The sequence below is a fragment of the Ursus americanus genome, chromosome 13 (genome assembly GCF_024610735.1).
Source record: "Ursus americanus isolate L20-20 chromosome 13, mUrsAme1.1.p, whole genome shotgun sequence".
Taxonomy (NCBI): Eukaryota; Metazoa; Chordata; class Mammalia; order Carnivora; family Ursidae; genus Ursus; species Ursus americanus.
In genome coordinates this window covers 43,940,430-43,952,138 of record NC_142139.1, presented here as the reverse complement: position 1 = coordinate 43,952,138, position 11,709 = coordinate 43,940,430, and positions in this window count along the sequence as shown.

The window sequence follows — 11,709 nt, the reverse complement described above, 5'->3', positions numbered from 1 at the left end:
TGTATTTATTGCTAAAGAGATTTATTGTAAGGAATTTACTCCCATGATTATGGAGATTTACAGATCCCCAGATCTGCGGAGTGAGTCGTCCGCTGGAGAACAAGTACAGTACAGAATCCAAAGCCTGAAGGCCTACGAGGCAGGGGAACTTGATGGTGAAGCTCCAGTTTGAAGCTGGCAGCCTCAAGACCTGGGAACAGCTGATGTTTCCGCTCAAGTCTAAAGCCCAGCTCGAAGGCAGTCGAGCAGGAGGCATTCTCCGTTACTTGGGACCGACTAGCTATCTTATGATATTCTTTTTGCTCAGCCGTCAACTGATTGGATGAGGCCCACCCATATTGTGGAGGACAGCCTACTTTACCCAGCCTACTGATTTAAATGTTAATCTCATCCAAAAACACAACACTTGACCCAGTATCTGGGAACTCTGCATCCCAGTCAAGTTGATAAATTAAATATGGTAGTATCCAATTTTTGAGGCTGATAGATAATGAAAATGGGTGATAATGAAAAGGAGAAGAAAAGGAAAGAATTGCAAACATTGAAAAGATATTAGGGAGGTGGAGGGAAATAGGGAGAGTGGAGTGTGCAGCAAGCATTTTCCATTCACTCAGATTATCCGATGCTTATTCGCCACGTTTGGAAAAGCGGTCCACGTGATAGATGCAAAGTTAAAGCACCTTTCCCCCCACCGAGTACTCCCACTGTGGTACTGCCCTGGAGAGTATTTTTTTTTCCTTTTTTGCATGTTACTGGCTGTATATGTGTAGTATTTGCATGGCTATATGGCTGGGGATGGGGGTGCAGAGAAAAAGTAAGTTAAAAAATGGGGACACTGACCAGGCAAAACTGGTGGGTACTCCTCCCTTGCTAGCTCCTGCTTCTTAGAGACAGTGTTGCAGTTTCAAGGCAACTCACAAACACGCAGTTGTGAGCAAAATATTAATGACAACCTTGAGAACTCATACAGTTCAATCCTCTGCCTTCAAGTTCACACTTACGTCTTCCAGAAATAAAATTCGATCTTTTAATTTTTCTATTTCACCGGAAAGGAACATTCCTGTGGCGAATTCATTATCAGAACTATTCGATTTCCTTTAAAATATTGTCACACACAATATTAATACATAACAAGGAGTCTCTTAGAGTCCTTAGGTGCTCCAATAATGCAGTTATTGTTGCCACTAATAATGTTATGGACCAGGTCTCGGCTCCACTGTCAACAGACATCAATTGTGTGACAGGGGACTTGCTAACTGGCCTCTTTGGAGCTCAGTTCCTTCAACAGTGAAATGAAAGTTTGGATTAGAGAATCATTAGAGAGTCTTCTAGCTTTAATTTTGTATCTATGATTCCTAAAGCTTTAATATTCGATTTTTTTTCTTCTCTTAGCCAGGCTACATCCTTGTCTTAAAAGGTACCATGCTGCCCTCATGTGGTCATACTTGAAATAATACACAGTTACTGAAACCAGTAAATAGATTTTTTTGTTTTGTTTTAATTACCATTCATAAATGGTCAGTAACAAAATCAGTTCGAATCACCTATCCACTAAAAGTGTCAAGTTTCACCCACTCACAGTGATGCAGAGTTTTCATTTAGGAATAATAACACAAATCCTAATGTTAGGTAACGTTAATGAGCACCATCTAAATGTTAGGCCCTCTCCATATTTACATATCTTATCCCACTTGATTCTTGAAAGATAGATTCTTTTTTTTTTATTGTTTCATTTTTTATAGGCAGAAAGTAAAACGCAATTGGGTCAAGGGCCAGGACATCACAATAAGTGAATGGGAAGACCAGTATCAATCCAAGTTGTCTGATGCCATAGCCCAAACACTTTCACTACTGTATTCTCATCCAACCCTTATATATTTCTGAGAGCTCATTTCCTAACATCCCTTCGTTCCAGGAGACATTCCTAAGGAACTGGACAAAGAGTTCTTGAAAATGTGATAATATATATGAAAATTACAAAATGCAATGCCTGATATGAAAATAAGAGTTCAAAGAATGTTGACTGATATGAATTATGCATCCTATTGCTGACAGTATAATGCTTCTTTATTTAAAAATTAATATTCCCTTTCGATTGTGATGTGAATCAACAAAGAGATTAAATACCTTATACCAACCAATTAGTACTTATTTTCTCAATTGCTCAAATGTTATCAGGGTGAGTGCAAAAAGATCTGTTAAAATTTTTGTAATGGAAGGGAATTTTTTCCCCCAGATTTACAGCTGTATTCGATGACTTCATAAGGTAGATCAGCAGTGCCTGTGTTTTGAGCTGCAGAAAAAAAACAAGAAGCAGTTTCCATTTTAGAAGTGGGAAGGTGTACCCACTCAAAGAATCAGCATAAGACATTAGAGGTGTGATAGCAGGAGTCAGGATACCTTGCCAAGCTCTGGCTCTCTGAAGGATAGCTGTGTGACTTTAGAACATCTTCATCTCATTAGGAACTGTCTCTTCTGCAAACTAAAGGGACCAGGCTCTAGGATTTGTATATGGTCTGCCAGCTTCTACATTACGATTCTGTCCTAAGGATTCTAAAAAGTCTTAGGCCACATTCCTCTTTTGCCCACTTTTGTTACCAATGTCACAATCACTTCTTGGCTCTATGGGTTAAGTTTCAGAAAGCCCAACAGGAGGAGGACTTGTATTTAGTTAAGCTTTATTTAACTTACTCATCTATTTCTCAACCACCTCCGTGAGACTGGAGGTTAATGGTCTTATCTCTGCCTCTAATAACTTAAAGATAGTGCATGCCATCAGATCTTTTTAATGCATTGCCCAGACACAGAGAGCTAGCAATTCAGTTTCACGTAACATTCTCTATCCCCAAATTTCATGCAAAAAGCATGGTCTGCTATCATGTTAACTCTGTTTTCTATTCGAAACTCCAAGAACCCTATTTCCTTAAATATCTCTAAATAAAGAAATACGAACTTAAACAAAAATTCCCCAAGTTTGCTGGGTCGAGAACATCTAAGAGGAGATTATGGCTATCTTTATAAAACCTGAACAAGTTAGAGCCATTAGGAAATTACTTTATTTCCCTAATAATAACCATAGCTAGCTGTTATACTATACAACTACGAATACAGTGGTGACAGCAGTAAAGAAGATCATTGAGATGTAGAAAAGACAAGGAAGGGCTACAATTTTCTAATATGAAATTATTTTTGTCTAAGGACTTCATAGTGGAGAGAATAAAGTCTACAAGTCAGTTCTAAATCTTCTCCGAAAAGCAAACATTATAGCCAAATAATTGCAGCTATTATGAATCAACTTCTCTGATCCATGCACTCTTTATCTATTACCTCTAATCCTCATAACAACAGCAGAACTAGAAATTATTTCCAATGTTCATATAATATAATCAAGGCTCAAGAAGGATAAATAATTTCTCAAGGTCACATAGACAATACACAAATATAAGAACCCATGTTTATCCAAATTCAAGACTATGTTTTATTCACTATATTATGCCACCACCAAGGTCTTCATCCAATGATTACTTTGAAGACTTCGTGATGAACAAATATGGTATTAAAATGGTGATACTCAGGAATGAAGCAAAGAAGTTCCTTCTCAGCACTGCTTTTCAACATCATACTTAAAATCGTAGCTAATACAATAAGACAAGAAAAGGAAATAAAAGCTAATACAGATTGGGAGAAAGAAAATAAACTGTCTTTGTTCACAGATGACAGATTTGTCAATGTAGAAAATCTAAAAGAATCAACCAAAAAACCCTGGAACTAATAAGTGATCATAACAAGGTTGTAAAATATAATGTTAATATACTAAAGTCAATCTCTTTCCTATATACTAGCAATAAACAAGTGAATTTGAAATTAAAAACACAGTATCATTTATATTAGCACCCCTAAAAATAAAACACTTAGGAATAAATCCAACAAAACATGTATAAAATCTAAATGAAGAAAGCTACAAAACTCTAATGAAAGATATCAGAAAACTAAATAAAAGGAAAGATAGTCAATGTTCATGGATAGGAAAGCTCAATATTGTCAAGATGTTACTTCTTTCTTTTTTTTTTTTTAAGATTTTATTTATTTATTCGACAGAGATAGAGACAGCCAGCGAGAGAGGGAACACAAGCAGGGGGAGTGGGAGAGGAAGAAGCAGGCTCACAGCGGAGGAGCCCGATGTGGGGCTTGATCCCATAACGCCGGGATCACGCCCTGAGCCGAAGGTAGACGCTTAACCGCTGTGCCACCCAGGCGCCCCAAGATGTTACTTCTTTCTAATTTAATCTGTGAATTCAATACAATCCCAACCAAAACCCCAGCAAGTTATTTTATGGATATCGACAAACTGTTTCTAAAGTTTATAAGGAAAGGCAAAAGATTCAGAAGAGCCATCTTGATATTGAAGCAGAAGAGCAAAGTAACAGGACTGACACTAACCAACTTGAAGACTTGTAAAAGTTACAGTAATCAATACAGCGTAATATTGGTGAAATAGCTCAACAGAAGGGAGTAGAAACCCATATTCGATGACTTCATAAGGCAGATCAGTTTACATATATATAAATATAATCCACTGATATTTGACAAAGGAGAAATGTCAATACAATTGGTCTCTACACCCAGGGCTGCTAGAACAAGTAAACACCCACATACAAGAAAGTGAACCTAGACACAGATGTTATACCTTTCACAAAAATTAACTCAAAATAGATCATAAGCCTGAATGTAAAAAGCAAAATTATAAAAAGCCTGGGAGGTAACATAGGAGAGAACTTAGACGACCTTGGGTATGGTGATGAGTTTTTTAAATACAATGTCAAAGGCACAATCTATGAAATAAATAAACCATAAGGTAAATTTTATTAAAATTAAAAAGTTCTGCTCTGTGAAAAGACAATGTCAGGAGAATGAGAGACAAGACACAGTGAAAATATGTGTCAAGGACACATCTGATAAAGGGCTGTTATTCAAAATATATAAACATACTCTTAAAACTCAGCAATAAGAAAATGAGCAGCCCCATTAAAAAATGGGCTAAAGACATTAAAAGGCACTTTACCAAAGAAGATAGATAGACAGCAAGTAAGCATTCAAAAAAACATTCCGTATCTTCTGTTATTTATGAATTGCACAGTAAAACAACAATGAAGTACTATCACACACATATTAAAATAGCTCAAATCGAAAATACAGACATCATTAAATGTGATGTGATGTGATGTGATGTGATGTGATGTGATGTGATGTGATGTGATGTGATATCAAGAGATGCGAAGCAAGATGAACTTCCATTCGCTAACGGTAGGAATGCAAAATGGTAAAGCCACTTTGAAAAACAGTTGACAATTCTTACAAAACTAAATATACTTTCATCACATATATACATAAAGCAATTGTACTCCTTAGTATTTACTCAAATGGAAATGAAAACTTATGTGCACACAAAACTTGCACATGGATGTTTATAGAAGCTTCGTAAATTGACAAAACTTGGAAGCAACCAAGATATCCTTCAGCAGGCAAGTGAATAAATAAAATGTGGTATATCTAAACAAGGGAATATTATTCAGCACTAAAAAGAAATGAGTTATCAAACCATGAAAAGATATGGAGGAAACTTAAATGCATATTACTAAGAGAAATTTAAGCCAGTTTGAAAAGGCTACATACTGTATGATTCCAAGTACATGACATTCTGGAAAAGGCAAAACTATGGAGACAGTAAAAAGATTGTTGGTTGCTAAGGGCCAGGGGAGGGAGGGATGAATAGGAACACAAGAAGATTTTTAGGGCAGTAAAATTATCCTGTATGATTCTGTAACGGTGGATATATGTTATTACACATTTGTCAAAACCCACAGAATATTCAACCACAAGAGTGAACCCCAAAGGGGAATAATGATGTGTCAATGAAGGTCATTGATTGTAACAAATGTACCCCTGTGATGGGGAATGTTGATCATGGGGAAGGTTGTTCATGTGTGGGGACAAGTAGTATATGGGAACTCTCTATACTTTTTGCTCAATTTTGCTCCAAATCTAAAACTGCTCTTAAAAATAGTTTATTAATTTGTAAAAAATAGTGATCAATTAAAAATGATTGAAACCAAATAATCCTTCAAAGCAACAAAGCTAAACCATTCTGCAGCTAACTGTGTCTGTAGTTTGAATGCAAGGAGCTGTCTTTTTCATATGCTGCCTGAGCCACAATTTTCTATAATTGTTAAGTGTAAGGCTAGGTTTCCAGTCAGGATGAGTCATCCTCAATTATACAATTTTCACAGAAAGCTCAGTTTTCTATATGCTTGTCCCCTCCCTGTGAGTCCTCCTTTTTTCTTACATCTCATCTTTGCAACAATGTGATTTTTGCATAGAATAGAAGCCAAAATGTATGTATTTCTCACCGGATCCATCTTGCTTAAGGGGAATGGAGCGCTAATAAAACAGAATGTACGTTAGCATTAATGACATATTCAACATAAAGAACACCGGAATTATTTTTTTAGATTGTGAAAATGACACATTTCTATTTAAAATTATCACATGAGAAAGAAAGGGAGTTTTAAGCTCCTGCAAAATATTATTGGCATGCAAAACGCATTGTTTTTTACCTGTGAGTCCCGGATTTTTTTAAAAATATGTAAGACTATGGAATTGTCAGCTGATGCAGAGAGAACTGACACTATTTCACTCTGGGTAGTTAATCGTGGTTCTAAGATAACCCATTAGCTCTGTCTCCACAGTGCAGTAATACAACAGAGCTAAACCACTGCTCTGTTCACATTTATTCACATGTCAGCAGAAAAGAAATGGATTGAGGTTTCTATAGAAACCACTTGTGGTTTCAGGTGTTTCTCAGGGCATTTTGTTCCATTAACTGTTTGGAGAAAGAAGGTACGCATTATGGCTTTTCATTAATGGTATTTTCCCTCCTCGTTAGAAGCTGGTCGGTGAGTTCCCACATTATCCTTTGTTTTACCACATTTCTGGCAGCCCCTGTGGCAGCCTTTCCCCCTCCAGCTGAGAAACTAGAATGAGTTACTTCTAAAGCCTGACAAATCCTGCCCATTAGCGGTGGCTGTGCAGACAGCATTTCTTCTTTTTTGGCCAGAGAGGAAATTTGAAAGTCTCGAATCTGGAAATTTATGTAACACCTTTTTCTTACGCAGAATTTATGGAGTCCCTCTGACGTGTTGCCAATCCAAGAGGTTAAGGACGACTGCAATGATTATAAACCCAACCAACTACAACAACAAAAAAGGCAGGTGTGTGCTTGTGAGATTTCATGGCATTAGTAAGACTTTCACTGTAAAGTCCAAGACTGAAGATAATCAAATCTTTCAATCCATATACTAGCTAATTAGCTGCCTGGAGGGATACTATCCCTTCCCACAACACAGGGAGAAAAATTAAAAAGAAAAAAACAACCATTCAACACAGAAGTAATACAATGACTCAAGTACATTATCAGATGCCATGTTTTTCTATAATTTATATTAGAACATAGAAAGCTCATGCGGCACTGTGAAAGGTCTGATTAATAAGGAAAAGCCAACACAAAATAAAAAGAGGAAGAAGAAATAGCCACATAATGCGCCTTGGAGTAACTGAAAGCAGCCTGGTGTAGCTGAAAAACTTGCATGAGCTCTGAAGTCTCACAACTCAATTTACATCTCACTGTAATTACCGCTTAGGATCTTGAATAAATTCTTTAACTGCTATACAAGTTAGTTTCCTCATTTGTGAAGTGAGCATAATCATCCCAACCTTGCAGGGTTGTTGTAAGTATTAGAGGCAAGAGACAAACTTCCTTATCAGTGTGTTCATTATCTGAAACCCCGCAGCTATGAGGTCTGCTGGGATGCAAACTTCCCCACGTCATGAACACATTCAAGAAAGAACTGATCTGTTATAAATTTAACATACACTCAATTATTTTCCCCAATTTAATACTAATATCGTTCTCAGCTTATGTTTCAAATTATTTGGCAATCTTTAGCTGATTACTTTAAGTTACACTATCTCATGCAATTATAGTGATCACTGATAACAAATTTATAATGCATATCTGAGGTGTAGGATTTCATGAAGTCTATAAATATGATGAAGAACAGGAGAGGCTGCATAGCCTAGATCAGCGCCGGATGGCACAGACTCAACTGCTAGATACACTGGTTCCTAGATGTATAACCCCGAGCAAGTACCTTAACTTTTTTGTGCCTCAGTTTCCCCATCTATAAAATAGAAATGATCATACTATCTACTGAAAGTATATGTTATGAGGATTAAATAAAGGTAAAGTGCTTAGTACATGCTTAGTAAATCATAATAAACATGTGTTTACTAAGTAAGAATAAAAACAAACAAAATAACTCTATAACAAAGCCATTTCAAAATGAAGTAGAATGATTAAAAATTAAAAATGAAGTAGAATGATTAAAAACTGGAGAAAACCCAGAAGGTTCTTGACAGGTAGGAAACAACATAAATAATGATTGGAAAATCCTAGAAGTTGAGAAGCATTTGTGAAAATGGATGAAGTCTCGGATTGTTCTCATAGAAAAAAAAAAAGGCCATGTTTTGTCACTGGGCTGCTAAAATCAAAGCTGAGGTTTTGGTCGATGGTCTTCAACAGAGCACCAAGGACTCCCCTTCTGGTGCTCCCACCCGGGGCAATCCCCAACTCCCACAATGCACCAGGCTTCGGCTGTGGGAACAGGAGCGGTAGGGACGGCGTGCCACTCTCAAAGGTATGTCACGGAAGACCCTGCTGCTTCCAACCCCAGCATTCCCTGGTCATTCCCTCTCTCTCTCGTGACTCACTCGGAAGAAGACAGCTGTCATGCCACACGCAGCTCTCTGAAGAGCCCAGGAGGGGAGGATCTGAGGACTTTGCTCCAAAGCCCGAGAACTAAGCACTCCTGCCAACGGCCACGTGAGCTTGAAGTCCTGTCCTCCTCCAGATGACTTCAGCCACCCAGACTGCTTGTCGGCAACCTCAGGAGACAGCCTGAACCACAACACGTAGCTCAGCCTGTTCCAGATTCTGGCCCCACGGAAACCACGTGGGATAATAAAATCAGTGTTTTGGGGCTAAGTCGGGTTATTGTTAAGCAGCAACAGATAAGGACTACACAGGTGAAGGAAGTCCCATGTGCTATTTTGCAAATTTAATAAAAACGTTTACAATTCTCATACAGATGCCATTTATAGTGTTTATTTTAAAAATAGGTAGAACAGAGAAGTGACCTTCACTTTTCAAGATAGAAGTCTTTCAAATCACTTTTGTTGTTGTCGTTGGGTTTTTTTCCACTTTTTAATAGGTCCTTTTGATTCCCTTTCAACTAGCCTGCAAAGACCTGTAGAGTCTGTGTGCTTCTCATTTCATATTCTACTCTTCCCCTCTTTCTTTCCACTCCAGCCACACTCACTTCCCTTTTCTGTTTCCGGAATATGCCGGGCATACTTCCACTTTAAGGTCTTTGCACTGACGATCCCTTCTATCTTACTTTCTCTTTCCCCAAATACCTGAATATCTCACTTCACCTCCTGCCTTCGATCACTGTCTCCTCCACCGCCAGCTCTATCCCAAGCACCTTACTTAAAAGTGCAACCCCGCTCCTCCCCACACCTGACTCTCCTTATCCCACGTTATTGCTCCGTAATACTTTTACTAATTTATCTTGTCTCTCTCCTCACCGGGTGCCAGCTCTATAGGACCGGGATTAGTCTTTTTAGTTACGTACTGTACTGACTGACTTGTCCTCATTACTTAGAACAATGCCTGGCACTTAATAGGTGCTCAATAAATGTTTGTTGACATGAGCTTAGGAAGTAAATTTAGTTCAAATAGCTCTTTTATAGCACCAACTACCCAGGGTCAAGAATTACTTCTGTACCAAAATTTTCTGACTCAGGAGGTTGTTAATAAACAGTAGCTATGATCTAAAAGCAAAGGCCCATTTAAAAATACGAATTGTTAGCTTGAGTGACTCACAAAAAGGACCAGGTGCAAAAGAACTAAAGAGGCTGAGACGGGCATTGATCTGTGAACTTATTATCTAAATCAAATCTTTATCATTAAACATTCTAAGAGCAATATATCTCATCATATGTGCATATAAAAAGACTTTCGTGTCTCTCCTTTCAATACTCAAAACAGATGTACATTATTTTTATTACCAACTTTGCATCAAAGAATAGTATTACTCACTTTACCTAGACAAAAACTAAAGACATAAATCAGATGGTGGTTCTAAAACGTCTAAGAGGGCTATGACATCAATTTTGAAGACTTCTGGAAGCCTTACTTAGAAAAGATTCTCATAGGGGCGCCTGGGTGGCACAGCGGTTAAGCGTCTGCCTTTGGCTCAGGGCGTGATCCCAGCGTTATGGGATCAAGCCCCACATCAGGCTCCTCCGCTATGAGCCTGCTTCTTCCTCTTCCACTCCCCCTGCTTGTGTTCCCGCTCTCACTGGCTGTCTCTATCTCTGTCGAATAAATAAAAATCTTTAAAAAAAAAAAAAAAAGAAAAGAAAAGATTCTCATATAAAGGCCCATTAGCGCTGGCTTTACGGATGTGTGGCCTGTGCAGTCACACAGGACCTTGTACCTAGAAGGGGCCATTACTTGGTTTAATGCTCTGCTGTTGCTGTCTTGGAATTCTTAATAATTTACGAATAGGACCCTTCATTTTCATTTTGCACAGGGTGCTACAAATTACATAGCTGGTTCTGAGGCCCAAAGAAGACAGCAGTACTCAGTTACCACTCCCTGTCCAAGGACATGAACAGAGGTGGAATGACAAGAGAAGCATACAGACATTTCTGAGCTATATACCCCAGCCCTCTCCCATCCCCTGCATTAAGCCCCTCCCCCCCCCAGCCTCTTGGGAACTGGACAAACAATAGTTGTGGTATAGAGCTTGCTACTCAAAGTGTGGCCTGTGCCAGCAGCAGCCTGGGGAGCTTGTTAGAAAAGCAGAATTAGGACCCACACCAGACCTACTGGACCAGAATTTACATTTCCTGTGCACTCCAAATTTGAGAGACAGACCTGTGCTGTTCCAAGAGTAATCCAAGACACCCACAATAATGGACATGTGAAAGAGATTTTTTTGCCTTCAAGGGGATCCTTCAATGGGACTTTTTTTCCCCCCCTTCCACCGGAAAATCCCTAATCTGAGATGTTGCCAGATTGGGATGTTAACTGATTTGAACATTACTTTTGTTCCTTCTGTGGTCCCTCCTCTAGGATTGGGTTAACATGAAGTGATGTGGTTTGAAAAAAATAAAAACAAGAAGAAAGCATGAAGAATGGGTTATTATGAACTAAGCTGAGCAGGTGGAAAGCAATTACAATAATAAAATGAAGGGGGGGAAGCTACCTTAAACATATAATAGCCAAAACTGAACACTTAAAATATGCCAGCATCTTGCAAAGTGTTTTAGGTGGATTACTATGTTTAAATTTCATTACAAACTTCAGAAGTACGCGCTACGTCTGCCTTCCTTTGCAAATGGTAAAACAGGCTTGAGAGTTTTTGAAATGGCCATAATATAACAGATAAGGAAATTGTGCATTATTTTCACAACTGCAAATTTCTGTTGAGTATTTATAAACATCTGCTAAAGGAATGCTTGCCTTTGTAATTCGCTAACATTTTAGAATTAGGTCCTAAATGTTAGAGACCATCGCAGCAAGGA